The sequence below is a fragment of the Chrysoperla carnea genome, chromosome 5 (assembly GCF_905475395.1).
Source record: "Chrysoperla carnea chromosome 5, inChrCarn1.1, whole genome shotgun sequence".
NCBI lineage: Eukaryota > Metazoa > Arthropoda > Insecta > Neuroptera > Chrysopidae > Chrysoperla > Chrysoperla carnea.
Genome location: NC_058341.1, coordinates 41,294,316 through 41,310,565, shown reverse-complemented (window position 1 = coordinate 41,310,565; position 16,250 = coordinate 41,294,316). Strand labels below are relative to the sequence as shown.

Here is a 16,250-nt window from a genome sequence, read left to right as displayed (position 1 = left end):
GAATGCAACAAAATGAAGAATGTTAATATGTGCATAAAAATAAAGGGATTTTAGGGGATGTTTAGTAAATTAATATTTTATAAAATATAAGCTGATCATTAATGTTTAGTCATTAATGAACAACATTGAGACTAGCATCAACACGTATTAAAAAGTATCTAAACATGAGCAGAGATGTAATGGAAACAATAAAAACAGCATATCCGTTCTCAAAATTTTTTGCATTTGTTTAAAATAGGACGTCTTATCGGAATAAAAATTAGTTTTTCGTTTCCCAATTCTTTAAAAATGCGCTTTTCTGCAACTGTTGAAATGGACACACTTTCATAGCAAAAGAAGATAAGGGTAATTTTTTCCATTGTGCCGAAAAAAAACTAAGAGGAGAAGAAAATTACAAAGCTTGAGTTCTCTGCCAGTCCCCCTGAACGTAGCTTAGCGTAGCTTTTGAACTAATCCTATTGATGAGAAATTCTCTTATATATAATCCTATTGACGAGAAATTTCCTAATCCTATTGACGATGCCAAGGGCTCATAGATGTTCACTTAATAATCCAAAAGGAAATGTACAGTACGAATTTTTGGAAGTAGGTTACTTTGAACACAAAAAGTATCATATAAAATATAGTCTAAAAACTAACAAACATGATTGAATATCATGTAAACAAACTTAATAAACACATGTATATACATGAACATCATGATATAAAAATAAGTACAATATATACACATATTAAAAACATAGGTATAGTTTATACCAACTTATACAATATACAATAATATAACAGCATATATGAATGTGAAACTGGGATTTAATTAGTGTATCACGATCAGATGAACGGACAGTCGCCTGCCGTTGCCCATATGTGACGTCATTTCCGTTGCGGCGTGGGAACCAACGGCAGGTGCGGAAGATCAATTCTACAACTACTTACTATATTATGCACACACATACATGCATAAATACATACATACATACATACATGTAGTATAAAAACATAAACAAGAAACTTACCTGTTGCTTGTTGTTGTGGCTTTTAAAAAACTACACTCTAATAAAGGTACGGACAAAGATACTAAATACTGTTAGAGTGTACATTACATATTGTATTAGTGTGATTATGCGGGACAAATATTGGGAGTCATATTGTATTGTGCTTCTGATAAACGTTAGATAGTTTGCACAACCAGTGAAAAATAAAGTTTAATGGTCTTGCAAAAATCTTTTTGAAACAATGTTAGATTATATGTATATTATATATATATATAGAGATATATATAGATATATAGAGATATATATATATTATTATATATATATATATATATATATATATATAGAGATAATATGGTTCTACATAAAAAATGAACAGGATTTTGATTATAATATATTTTTCCGTCAGCCTTGAAAAATTGTTAGCTTTGAAACAAAGCTCTCAAACTGAATTCTATAATTTTATCTCATTTCATCTCTAGCATGAATCAGATTTCTTCATTCGTAATGTAACGAACACAGTGAAATTTTTTAATGAATCAATACAAAACAATCATTAAACTTAATTTTTAAAATAAGCTTGGTATTTATTTGATTTGTTCGAGTATTATCGCTATTATTAAATGCATATTAATTCTTCCAACCTTTCTACTAGTTTTTCGATCCGTATGGCACCTCTCATAAAAAGAATCAATGGCCCTCTTAAGAAGCAGTATTTTGGTTTTGGGGATATTTAATAAAAAGGAAATATGTTAATATGGCAAACATTGGAAACATTCGATCTTACTATAATAAAAAAAAACCACTTTCATTGTGAATTTGAAGCTATAAAATCAAAAATTTCAGCAACGTCACTGAGTATATTTTTAAAAGTTCTAAAACAATCTAAATTTTAAATTGGATCTTCAAAAGGCCATTATCAAACACCCACAACCAACGATTAGAATATAATCAAAATTTAATATATTTAACAGAAATAGTTGCAATAAAACTCGCAGGAAGAACGTATATAATAAGGAAATAATACTTTCTATGCCGAGCTATAATCGTCCGTGGCTGAATTTAAGAAACTTACCTGGGTGGGGTTTAGACATCGATTATTGCGTATTTCGTACTGCGCATCAGGCTGCCTAAGCGAATGAAAACATGTTTTCAATCACTTTAAATTGATAGACAAAGACAAAAAATAGAAGACATCAAGAAAAAGACAACTTGATGTGCAGTACAAAGTACGCAACGATCGAAAGGACTAGACCTCGCTCAAATAGGCACCTTTTTCTCTGCAACCCTCTTCACTCGAGTCTTACGTCCTTATAACATACGTTCTAGTCTCGCAGATTTTACCATACACCTTTAGAATTCCTCAAAATAATAATAATATCACGGTATGGTATTCACTTATTTCGCACTTTAAAAATTCTGGCTTGTGACGATTTGTGGATTATACAGCCTATACAAATTCATAATAACCTTTGATATTTGTCTATAAAAGTCGCACAATATTAAGTGTAGTTTTAATAGAGATAGATAGATGCCATATCATTAATTACCAGTCATATTAATTGTGTAATAGCTTAGGAAAAAAACATGAAAAAATGGACGAATGAAGAAATATCAGCTTTGTACGCACAGATTATATATATATCTAACAACATTATTCCATCCTTTTTCATAACATACAAATATAATAAAAAATCATTTTTATTATTTAACAAATTTTTTATAATGCAATAAAGTATTTATTTTCTTTCATTGCATGAAGCGATGATGCACTTGTTAATAAATTAAATGAAGATACAAATATTTTACATAATTATTGTTTAAATAAAGATAGATAATATTTATAACTATGTTGTTTGAATTGTTATATAAAATCTGTGTAGAAAAAAAAGAGTATGCAGCAAAATATTTTTATTGTTTACAGTGATTTTGATTAAGGACTGATTGTGTGTGGCGTTTTTTTGGCCTATGCGTGTACTTAATTATGAATTTTTATTCATTTTTTATCGAAGAAAATATCTACATTTCATTACTTTTTTACTGTGCCTTCACGGTGGGAAATGTATGGCGTTTACTACAATGTTGGTATGGTATAGAGACAGATACTCTAGTATCTATGTTAGCATAAGTAATATAACAGTATTGAATAGGGCTATTCACCAGAAGTATTGTGACATCGGCAACGAGTAAACTGTATTGAATCGTCCGCCATAACTATGCCTATTGCATTTCTCAATGGTCAAATGGTTATAGCATTAACACCGATACTGACATAGTGATATCCACAAAAAATTTCTTACCTTGTTGATAAAAAATTGCTGTAGTGCTTTAACAGTCGTTTGGATTAGATTGAATTTTTTTCCAATTATGATAAACTTATAAAGTTTTTCGTGCATTTTCTTTTTTCTCCATGCATTTTCTAAAAATTATAGTTAAGAAGTTATCAAAACTTTTGATAACTTCCACATGCGTTTTTTTAAAAAGTTTTCAGCAATTTTAACAGTTTAACTACATTGGTATATTTTTCTAAAATGAGAAAACCTTTCTGTCTATATATATTAAGTCACTGAAGATTTTTGGTTTTTATAAATCATAGGTAGATTTGGAAGCGAATCTATAAACAGGATATCCACCTATATTTTATATAAAAGGTTAGTAAAAAAGATCCCATAAAAATCCAATCTATACTTATTTTTTGATACAAAAAACCAAAATTTTTTGATAATATACTTTTATGCAAATTTAATGTGTATTAATCATTTTAATATTTGGTGAATAGATATTATTAATACAGGAAGTGAAAACTCCGTTGAAAAATTAGTCTTGGTTAATCGATGATAACACCTAATAAATATTTTTAGGTGGATTGAAATTTTAGTACCTTTAAATCTGCTTAAGAAATAAAAATAAAACAATCATATTGTTTTAGGCTGCAGCCTTTAAACGTGGAGAAGCAGTTTCAACTTTAAAGAATGTCGATAAAATACAGTCCGGGTGCGCTGAGTTTTAAAATAATATTTATACACAGAAATTAAGCCTATAATATTCAAAGAAGAAAATATCCAATAATATTCAGGAAGTTTTATTAAATTTAATTGATCAATATCATAATTTAATTTAACATATCACAAGTCAATAATTCTGCCAGTGTCAGCCTAGTCTAAGGCATGAAAGGCTATCGTACATCGTACAATATGCAAACAACGATATTAAAATTTAAAAATCATACATAAATTTTTTTTTTTTTTAGAATTTTTCAAATTAGTTACTCTAACAGGTAATTTGCATATTTAAAGCCACATTAATTTTAAGTGAATATATGCTGATTTCTAACATATAATATTCAATTCGTTCATCCGTTTGTTAAATAGGAAACCAGATTTTATAATAAATTTATGATCATTTTATTAATAGAAACAAATTTGTGATAATGAGAAAATTTTAATTCTCACGACACTAGAATATACTTATATTTGACATTTTAATGTAGATGGCATACAGGAAAAGGAATTAAATTATCTTAGAGCTAGAACTTAGATTATACTTGTCATTGTGAACTCAAAATCTTATTAAAGTTTAAAAAGTTATCAAGATTTTGCTGTTAGACCGTTATAAAGCCTGAAAAATCTATTGGAAATATTTGGATCCTAAATGAAAATTTCAGAAAATCCGGCGATTATTCCAATAAATCCAGAGATTATCGGCTTTTGTGTGTGTGTGTTTTTTTTCTTTCAGCCTTCGTAAATCTACCTGGAACCATTTTGTTGCTTCGGGGTCCTTCTCCTAAAAACTTCCGGAGATAATGATACAAAATAATAAAATTAAATAATATAATTTTTAAGTGAAATCTGTAAATTAGATTAATTCTCGCAAATAAATCATAAGATACTATTCTTTTTTTATTTATTATGATGAATAAATTTTATTCACCAATCTTTCATTATGTTTACCATTTAGACTGGATCGGGGTTGTCAGAAAATTTCCATTCAAATCACCCTATCTACGCACAAAAGTTGCGAAATATTCTGAAATGTCACCCAATTATCAAAAATAGTTAGATTAGATACAAGTTTACCTGTAATGACAACTGAAGTCACCTTCCAGCATAGCATGTTGAAGATTAAGCTAATTTTATAATATTTATGCTTGTAGATTATTGCTAAGGCTTTTGACAAATAAAATGCCCTAGAATTGAGAGATCATAATTAATAAAAGTTGAATCTTTCAGCCGCTACTTGGATTGTGAATAAAAAACTGCGATACCGCTACAAATGAAAATCAGCCTTTTTGGTTGTACGCGATCATAAAGAATAAAGCAAAATCCTTTCTTTGTCCCCGGATAAAAACAGAAGTAAAAAATTTCAACACTAAGACAAATTTTCCCTTACACTTTTAGAATCTAATATCATCGTATTAGAAAAAAATTAATTAAAATTAATTATTTGTAGAAATTTCTTCCAAAAATCAAATGTTGCCTTACTTATGCGCCACTCTGTATATGCTAGGTATGAAAATTGTGTTGACAGGCTCTATATATTAAAGATTGAACTACCATGTAATTTTTTCTTCTTGAATAAACCATATTTGCAGTAATTATAATTTGTTGTTAATTGATCAATTGTCGATGTTCAATATTAAAGTTCTCATAATTATATTTAATTCATTAATGCTCAATAAATTGATTTGAAAATATTTCAAAAAAAATTGTTGAACACACATTTTAGATTAAAATTATTTTCTGTTCTTTTTAGTGTGGTGTATTACGTTAAGTGTAAAAGCAAAATGATTTTGTTATTTCATTTTAATAAAACTTTTCTCTTTTCATTTAGTATAATACATCGAATTAAAAACAACAGGCTTAATAAGTGTCTATATGTAGCTCTTACATGCTAGTGACTTGTTTTATTGATGGGAACTTTCAAGTTTTTTATGCAATAATTGTAACTATGTTTTTTTGTTGCTAGAAAATTGTAAATTGTTTTTCCTTGTTACAATTAAAACATGAATTATGTTGAGTAATTATTGAAAGACACAAAAAAAATAATAATAATACTTGTTACTGCAATTAGACATGTTTTTTTTTATTCAATAATTTCCAATAGTGACTTTAAGTATTAAAAAAATGGGTCAAATATTTACATTAAACACGATTTAAAAAAAAATGATTTACAAGATGTTTGTGGTAATTAAAGTTGTATGAATCGATCGTAAGTGTAATTGCTTGAAATAATTGATTTTATACCTTTAATTGGAAGACGGAATAACGCAGTATGCAACATTAAATACGAGCTTTCCATTGGGTGAACAAAGGATGAGTGCGATAAAGCAGCGAAATTTTGTTTTGAATTTGGTAATTCTTGTTCCCGAGTAAAAATAGGAAGTTGTTTGTTTAACGTGCCTGTGTATCTGTGCTGTTTGAAAGAAAATTTTGTCGAGAGTTTTCTTAGATATGTTTCAAGGGCGAGTTTAGAGTTCCGTACTCGAAACAGAGAAAAAAAAAGCAATCTTCCAACGGCTGAAATAAACTTGAAACAGCTAAGAACACTTTGGAATAAATAAACTTTGAAACAAAAAAAAATCAAAATCGCTTCATCGGTTTTACATAGCATATATCATTTTTTCTGAAAGACTTTTTTCCATATTTTATTTCGCTCGAATTATTGTGAGACTGCTTGGTTGATGTGTACAATAGAGGACTAAAAAGTTGTTGAAGTAAATATGGTGGAAAAGTTATGGAACTCGATTTTTTCTTCTTCCCATGTGTTCCACAATATGTTTCCAATAAAAACATTCCGTCCAATATAAACATACCATTCGTTTGAAATGGACTGAATGTATAAAATTATGAATTAACTTTTACTTTAATGTAAATTTCTAAAGTTTTGATGAAAAGTTATTTGTTTTTTTAAAAAGATTTACATTCTAATATAACTTTTCCTCTACCTCTTATCAATTACGAAAAAAAATGTTTTCAAAATCATCATATTTTACAATAATTGAATGCTAGTAAAGCGCACATTTTTATTTAAAATAATAACTAAAATGTTTCTGCCCGGGATCGAACCGGGGACCTTGTGCGTGTGAAGCACACGTGATAACCACTACACTACAGAAACTATATGCTATAGCTCACAAATTTTAAATACAGACGTAAACAATATTTTAGATCAAGTCTGCAACTGGTCCAATATTTCATTCCAATTATTATTTATTGTATCGAGTCTTATTTTGCAAGAATTCATTTTAAAGGATTTAGGTTGATTAAAACTAAAGTTTGATAATCAAGCTTAATTCTATAAATTATTTCAAAAAACATAAACCAAGCATTAAAATGTTTTATTTTTTGTGGATATTTTTCTTAAAATATAGAAGTCCGTACCTACCGATTTTTTTAAATAAATGAGTATATTCAAGTTTTTGGAAATAATTAGTAGAGTTTTTTTCAAAGGAGTTTACATTTAAATTTAAAAGAATAAAGAACGACGATTTCAAAAGCGGAACATTTAACCTATGTGCCTCAATATTTTATACAAAGTCTCAAAAATAGATTATCCTTATTTTCTTCTATCTACAAAACCACTACGATTGGCCTCATACGAGAGGGCAAAATTTTTACCGTTTTAACTATATAGGAAGTTAAGGCCAGGATCATTTCAGCTGCGAATTGAATTCAAATATTTTGAGTTTCAAAAAGATAAACACAAATCAAATTCACGCTTTTATTTCTATCAAAATATTTGCATAGTCCGTAAAAAAATTTAAAATTGACAGTTTAAAAAAAAGTTGTGTTTCTGGATGGACATACGACTTTGACCATAAATGATAATAATTACAGATTTTGTATACAGAATTCTTAGTGCATAAACCTTCATACTTGACTAAATTAATAATACCTACTTCTTGAAGATGGACATTACTATTATTATTAATATAACATGGAAGTTATAAAATATAAAAATGACTACAAGAAGAACAAACTCCTGGTTCTCACGGTTGTTCATCATTAATTTACTATTATTATTATTATTATCATTATAAGTCAGTCATCAGCCAACAACGAACGTCATACATAAATATATAAGAAAACAGAAGAAATTATTATATTATTTCTTTTAAAACGGTTTTGTTTGTTTGTTTTTTTACTTATTTCGTTTTTAAGTCATATTTGACCCAAAAATATAGACTAATGTATTGTTTCGTAGATCAAGGGAAAGGGTTGGAGATGCGTATGATTGTTTTTGAGAAAATCAGACAAAAAACCGCTTTTTTGACGTTGGAGGGTGGGAAATCAGTATGTATATTGAGTTAGTATCCCAATATACATGAGAATTTGTCTTTTGGAGGTGGCAACTTTCCAATGCTTTTTATTTTTATGGAAACATATTATGTTTTTGGCAGTAAAAGGCTTTTTGCAATCCCACAGTTTTTCTTGAATTGAAATCAAGGATTTGAAATTTGTGATGTGTATTTGTGTCCAGAAAGTTCTTCTTAGAGGTACAAACTTTCGAAAACCTACTCACATCTTCCTACATCGAAACATATATTTGTTCGGAATTTGTGAGGCTTTTTACAGCTTCGCTTCAGGTGAAAGGTTCAAAACTTGAATATAAGTTAAGCCTATGTAAGAAAGATGTATTTTCATAGAGTAAACTTCCCAACACCAATTTTCACCCCTTTATAGAAATACTAGCTGATTACCTCTCGCTTCATCTCTACATGACCACCACATTGGACCCTTCATCACCCTTGTTCTCACTTATCACATTCCATAAAACTCGAAATAGGGGCAGTGATTGTTTTACATATGTAAAATATATGTACAGTTTTCAATTTTTTTTAAATGTAAAATAATCGTAGTACAGAAATGTTTAATTTATGGTTCAAAATAATGCTCATAGATAGTACATTAAAGTGTCAGATTAAATTTAATTTTTTAAATATATCTTTATAAATTATAGCTCATGAGTTAGCCTGATGTATGAGCTATATTCGACTAGGGTTTCATTCAAATCTATTGAGTAGTCTTTGCGTGAAAGCGTAACAAACAAACAAACATCCTTACTTTCACATTTATACAATAACTAGGAATTAAATATGTGCAAAAACCTAAGAATACAACAATACATCTAGTAATAAGAAGCATCAATTGTATCAATAAAATGTATTTTATAATAATAGGATAATAATGTGTAGCATATCATCAGGGGAAAATACGACCTAAATTACGGAGTGCTGCTGCTCTCAAGTTTATATTTATTATCATTATTTAATTTTTGTATTATAAGAAATGTAATATTCATGAACGTAGTTAATGCAAGAGCATAAGTTTTAAAATCGGATAATAATCAAAATAACCGATATATATATATTTACACAAACTTTTATCCCCGTTTTCACCATCTAAGGAGCTTAATTTCATGTTAATTATGCAACTAAATTTCAATTCAAGCGGATGTATTTCGAGTTTTATAGATATAGTGATGAGTCACTCAGTCAGAAAATGGTTATTACGTAAACATCACATTAATAAAAATTTGCATTTTGTTACTAATTACTTACAATGGTTAACGCTATCTCCAGGGAGCTGATAGTCATTAGTTCATTATCTAATCACTAGCGATTCATTAATCGCTTATATAATTTAAACGATGGGTATAGGACTTGATACAATAAATAATTCATTTAATAAACTAGAATTTTATAGTATTAAAATAGCAAATTAAATTGGAAAATTTCCATAGTAGACCGTAAGACAATGACTGACAAGTAACAAAACCCATTTTCTGCCTCAGGAAGAGCTAACAAAAATTTTGAGTAAAGCGGGGAAAATATTTTTTTGTGACTAACATATTGAGAAAATGGTTTTCTATTTTATAAAACATCCAATATCGGCCTTGCCATGCATTATTGATTTTATTCTGGGATATAGCATAAAACACGATAGGAATAAGTGCTAAAAGGTTTAAAATAAGGATTTGATATTCTAATAATATTAGATAAAAAATTTAAGGAATATTCCGACTTAAAATCAGGTATCATCGACTGGTTTGTTGCATTGTAACTCTTAAACGGATGAAGCGATTTCGAGTCTTTTTTTAATAATTTTTTAAAGTTAATTTGATGGAGAGTGCTCTCACTTATGCTTTCTAGTTTTTTCTGGTACGGAACCCTAAACTCTCCCTTGAAACACAACTAAGAACGGTCTAAGCAAACATAATTTTAGATTTAGGGTTGAAATTATTTGTACCTTATTTTAACTTTGATGATGAATTTTGTTATAACTTCATGAATGTAGACGAAAATAAGCATAAAATTATTTTGCCTTGGTTTTTGAAATATGGAAAGCTAAATAATTAGACAAATTTTCAATATTTTGAAAATTATTCCAGATATCGAAGTATTTTAATTTTCCTATTTTCTTTTATTATCAAGTTAAAACATAATTCACCATCAACATCAACACGGTTTTTTTTCCTTCAATAATTTAACTTGATGTTTTAACTTTAATTTAAATCGATTTTGTTTTAATTTCCATCGACTTGTCTTGGAGAAATCTATGATAACATATCATCCATCTACAGTTTTCCAATAAGACCAATGTTAATTATGCCTACTTCTGAAGTCATGTTTTTATTTAAATAATCGGACAACCCCCTCTAAAATTCCATAATTGATTTAGACTTAATATAGATTTAGGCTTAGTCCAAGTTCATATAAAAAATCAAGCTTTTTACATACATCATGAAAAATAAATAATAAATTTTTTGATATCCTATTCACGTGTAAACCGTAGTTTTTTTTTCTTTCTACTACGCATCAAATCTAAATCTTTTCAACCCTCTTCGAAGAAAATAAGTAAACCAAAACTGTGACTAGCTTACAGTCTATAATATATGTCTAGAACAACGAGTGACGACCCCATAGTCAATTAATATTTTAAGCTTGTTTTGATATTATAAAATAATTGCAGCACATATAAAAACAGCAATACGATGCGTGTCTCATGTCAATTAAAAAAAAATCAAATCAAAATTCTTAACTACAATCAGATTATTTATAACAAGTTTACGGATTTTTAATGAATGACGGCGTGTTATAGATACATATGGGGTGGCCAGAAAATCATTAATAGGGAATCGGACTAAATTTTTTTTATCACTTCAGATAAAAATCTTTACTAGTATGCAAGATATAAACGTTTAAAATTCCTAATTAAACTAAGAGAAAGATACGTGGGTATCGCCATAGAGATTACATATAAAACTTTGTTTTGGTAAAAGGAGATGAGTAACCTTTAAACGCAATCTTTGATTGCTTATAGCTTCTTTGTTTTGTAATAAATTTTAATTTCATTTTTAAATTTTATCATGCTATCAAGTCTAGTTTTACATTTTTATAGGTAATATGGCCAACTCAACATCAGGATTATCCTATATTCTAATGAAATTTTGTTTCATTTTTCGATAAATGCCACTTATATAGCAAGATTTTCATAAAACTATTCCGAGAATCTTTTCGCACAGAACTTATTATTTTCATGCAGAAAATAATGCTACTCACAGTACAAAAACTGAAAACGTTTTCGAGAGTTATTTTCAGCTAAATTGCGGATATATCTTTTCGTATTGAATTTACGAAGCAATGTAAGGATGAAGCATGTTTTGCATCTGAAAGCTGATTAATCACAAAGGACCCTATGGTCGAAGAGTGCCCCACCCCGGGACAGCCACTTTAGCCTTATCTAACCTAACGCTGACAAAACAAGCTAATTTCTGTCTGATAAATTAAAAGTAAATCATGGTAAAATTACAGCATCACATTAAAACTAAATGATTTGAAACTTATTTTTGTCATTATACTACTAAAAGAACATTAAAAATAATTTTCTATAGGTTGTCTTAAAATTATTATGAAGAGAGCCATTTTTTAGCTCTTATTCCATCTTGCTAAAAATATGCAAAAAGTAAATATCCTGTGATAAATCAGTTAAATCCACAAGCTGCAATGATATCCACACAAAATATGAATAAAAACTGTTTTAATCAACATCTCACAAACTTCTAATCGGACATTAATTTACAAAATATGATATTTAATTATCTTACCAAAAAATGTGTGATAGTTTTGAAACACTCTGTATATTTATCATATTTATTATAATTGAATATACCATTTAAATTAATGACTCCTCTTTTAACATAACGAGCTGCGGTTTAAATAAAATACGTTAATGTTTTTGATCTAAATACACTTGGCTTTTAATATCCGTTGATCATGCATGTTAAGGGTAGAAGATAATTAAATATTTTTAGCCACAATCTCATTTTTTTAATATCACACGCTTGTTGGAATCATGGCTTCTTCGAAAAAATATAAATACTAAAACTATGAAGTATCATAACTTATTTACTCTTAAAAACATTCGTAAATTTATATTTTGATACAATATTAAAAGTATTGTGGAATAATGAAACTTTAAATAAAAACTAGCTAAAAGTATAACTTTTTAATGGCTCGCGAATGGTATCATATAAAATAGATCCATGTTATTATGCGCTGTGAAAACATTCAATTAATTTTTGATTTTAAATTTATGACAAATACAACAAACCTATCTTTATCAATTTGTAAATCATACCAACGACGATGACATACATTACATACTTCAAAATTCCAATTCTTTTGAGCAATCTCAAAAGGATGATCACCCATTAATGATCGATTACTTTCACGTTCTTTACGACCAGTTAACGTACGACGTCGCGTCGTGACATTTTATTGCTAAAATAACATTTAATTCATAAATAATCAGCCTCCGTTAGCCACGTGATCAAAACATGCCCACATTGCCCAGGACTCACTCAACTCAGAAATCAACACGGAATTCCCACCAACGTTTCAACTACACTTAACGAAGAACGCCATTGCCTCCATGGTATATCTGTACAGGTATATCTGTAAAACCAAATGTTCTCGCCTGTGATTTGTTCTCCTATAAGTTTATCTAAACATTGTATTTAAGTGCAGTCGCCAAGGACCTGGGCTGTCAGAGCGACTTTAAATAAACACAATTAAAAAATAAAAATAAAGTACATGTTTAATTACTCAAGATCATTGTCTTAGAATGAAATATACAGCATTCAATTACAATAAACAAAATTACTTAAAAACATAAATAAAATGAAAAATTCTAAAAAAAAAAAAAAAACCAACTAAAAACATTATTTTTTAGTAAAATCTTTTAAACTTTCTATTTTATTGATACATAAAAATAATTAATTAATTTTGTTTTTTATCAAATAATAATATAATTCTTCTACACACATCATGATGAATAATATAAAAGTTAAAATAATTAAAAGTTCTCACACTATTATTATGAATAGAGAAACACTCAAACCTACTACATTTGTAAGTATCAAAAACACCTTATCAAATTTACTTATTATAATAATTTTAAATCTGAATATAAAGACAATAAACACGTGAGAAGATTTGAATTTTGTATTATTCAAAAATGTATTTGTAAGTTATAAGAAGTGTTGAAAATAAACTGTACTTCAAATGGTTCACGTGACCACATAATTTAATTTCATTGCTTATTATTAAGACGAGTGAAATTTACAAAATTTAAACAACCCCCGACAAATTTTTCGGATACGGTACCCTAAACTCGCACTTGAACATATCTTAGAACGCTCTCCATTAAATTATCTTTTTCCTTAAAGATTTTTCCAAGCAGAGCCGATTTTGAAGATCATCGACAATTCTTTAGTTTGTTATGGTACGGAACCCTAAATTCGCACTTGAAACATAGCTAAGAACACTCTCCATTAAATAACCTTTCAAACGAAACAAAAAAAAAAAAAAAATTAAAACGGTCCATCCAAATCAAAATCGGTCCAACTGATAAGATTTAAAGGCATACTACATTCATGAGACTTGCTAATCGACAAATAATAACAATTATCGAATTAATTTTGTTGAATTTTAAGTTTAAAAAGTGACAAAAGGAAAGTTTTAACATGAGTTTAAATGGAAAATATAAGTAAATATTTTTCAAAACTAATATCGATAACTATACTTGAGGCTTCTATCAGTCAATAATTATTTCGACTTGTAACAGAATATAAAAAAAAAAAAATTCAATTGTCTATAAGTTTATGTTATGCATTTTCGTCTCAATTTCACAATCGAATAAAAATTGTCATTTTTCAATAATGTTAATTTAACATTTATTATATCATTTACATACAAACAATTGAAAATTTAACCTTAAATAAAATCGTTTAAGTAAAATTTTTGATCTTATATAAAACGCATGATTAATTGCAAAATCGATTAAAATAAAATATCACTTCGTTCGATTTGGGTGTCCCTTCCATCGTTTATGCCTCATGTCATATCATTTACACATTTAGACATTGTTGTTGTAAGTTACAATGGTTTTTTAATATTCTTCTATTCATTCATTCTACGCCTGCTGAAACCCAGCTTGAGCATTTTATCGTAGTTCTATTCTAAGGTATCGGTTGTGTTGCGTACTTAATTGATTTTTCCAATAAAGAGACCGTTCTATCATCTCTTTTTTGGTGCCTTTTTTTACATAATTTCATACTCTTATGCCCACTATTTCCATAAAAAATTACATTGTTACAAGTTTCATATTGGGTTATAGGCGTTCCTGATAATTTTTACGTAATATTAATGATTCTCAATTTTTACTAGCTGTTTTTCAAAAAACGAAACAAACTTTTAAGAACAAAAAAATTATTTTTTTTATCTAACCTGTATTGTTAAGATATAATAAATTTTATTAATAAAATATTAAAAAAAACTCTGGTGTGAATATACACAGAACTTCCATCTATAAATTTCATCTCTATAAAGTTTTTCACAAATTTATCTTAATGCTAAGATTGTTAAAAATAGTCAAACTCCTCTAAGACAAAAATAATTAAAACCCTCCCAGAAAGACTGAATTAATATTCCTAATTTGTATTAATGTTTCTATATTGTCTGCCTATTTTGAACGAAAATAGGGAGACAACATAGCTCCTGAATATTCTTTATCGCTTTTACTTTCGAGTAGATTAAAATTCGTTAGATATGCAAGTCAGTGAAAAATTTCAAAAAATTTTACTCTTGATATTTTCACTTAAAGTAGTCTTGACCACATTTTTTTAGGGAACCCATTGCAAGGATATTTGTTAACATTTTATATTTCATAAAAAATAACTTTCATTCGGGAAACAGATGGGTGAAGATCGATCTTAATTTTGATCGTAGACTATTAAGACAAGGTAGAACCTCATCTAAAAAAATATGCTACAACTGCTCGTGTATGGATAGGTAATCGGAAAAAATATACCCGAAAGAAATAGGCTGCAAATTTTATAAATCCGTGTGGATGACTACTGATGGGGTGCGTAAACTACAGCTATTTTACGCACACCTTCCATCGTCCCTGGATGTTGTACCCTCCATAATAACCAAAATATAGAGGTATATAATTGTATTGTAGTTATATGTATCTTCTTACATAGTAGGTACATATTATTATAATATAGTGTCTTGAAAATTAACAATTATTTTGTATTCAATCTTCTCTATAATAAATAATCATGGAACGTGTTCTTTTTGTTCAAATTTCTGATGTTTTTTTTTTTTTTGGTATTTCTTGAATGAATTATATTTATGTTTGTGTGTCTATGAATATCTTTTTCTTATAATTTTTATGTTATCTTCTATTTTTTTATTCTTTCATTACATAGTAGATTAAAAATAATGATAGTTCGTCTTTTTTTTATTGTCTACTAGAGTGATACCCACCAGCTTCGCTGAGTTTAAAAGTAAAGATTGATAAAGATTGCTCCTGCTTATCCCTTTTCTATAACACTCGAAATAATGATGGGGATTGTTTTACACAGGTAAAACATATTATTTTTTAAAGTGTATAATAGTAATTATTCATTGAGTATATCAGAGAAGATGGCCTTGAAATATTTCATATTGACTATTTTTACAGAAATCTGTGATTTATGGTAATTTCAAATGTCAAATTAAATTTAATTTTTGTATTTTTTGTATTTTTTTTAATATATCTTTATAAATTATAGTTCATGAGTTATTCTGATATATTAGCTATTTTGCTGTACAGTTTCATTAAAAACTATTCACTAGTTTAAGAGTGAAAGCGAAACAAACAAACATGCTTACTTTCGCATTTATAATATAAAGAGATAGAGATTTCAAATAAG

At 28.0% G+C, this 16,250-nt stretch overlaps 1 non-coding gene across 1 annotated transcript; it reads right to left on the bottom strand.

Annotated features, from left to right (window-relative positions):
• Positions 1–7,033: 7,033 nt before the first annotated feature.
• Trnav-cac lies at positions 7,034–7,106 on the bottom strand. The gene has a single exon. It is a non-coding gene; the product is annotated as a tRNA-Val (tRNA).
• Between the last annotated feature and the right edge of the window lie 9,144 nt (positions 7,107–16,250).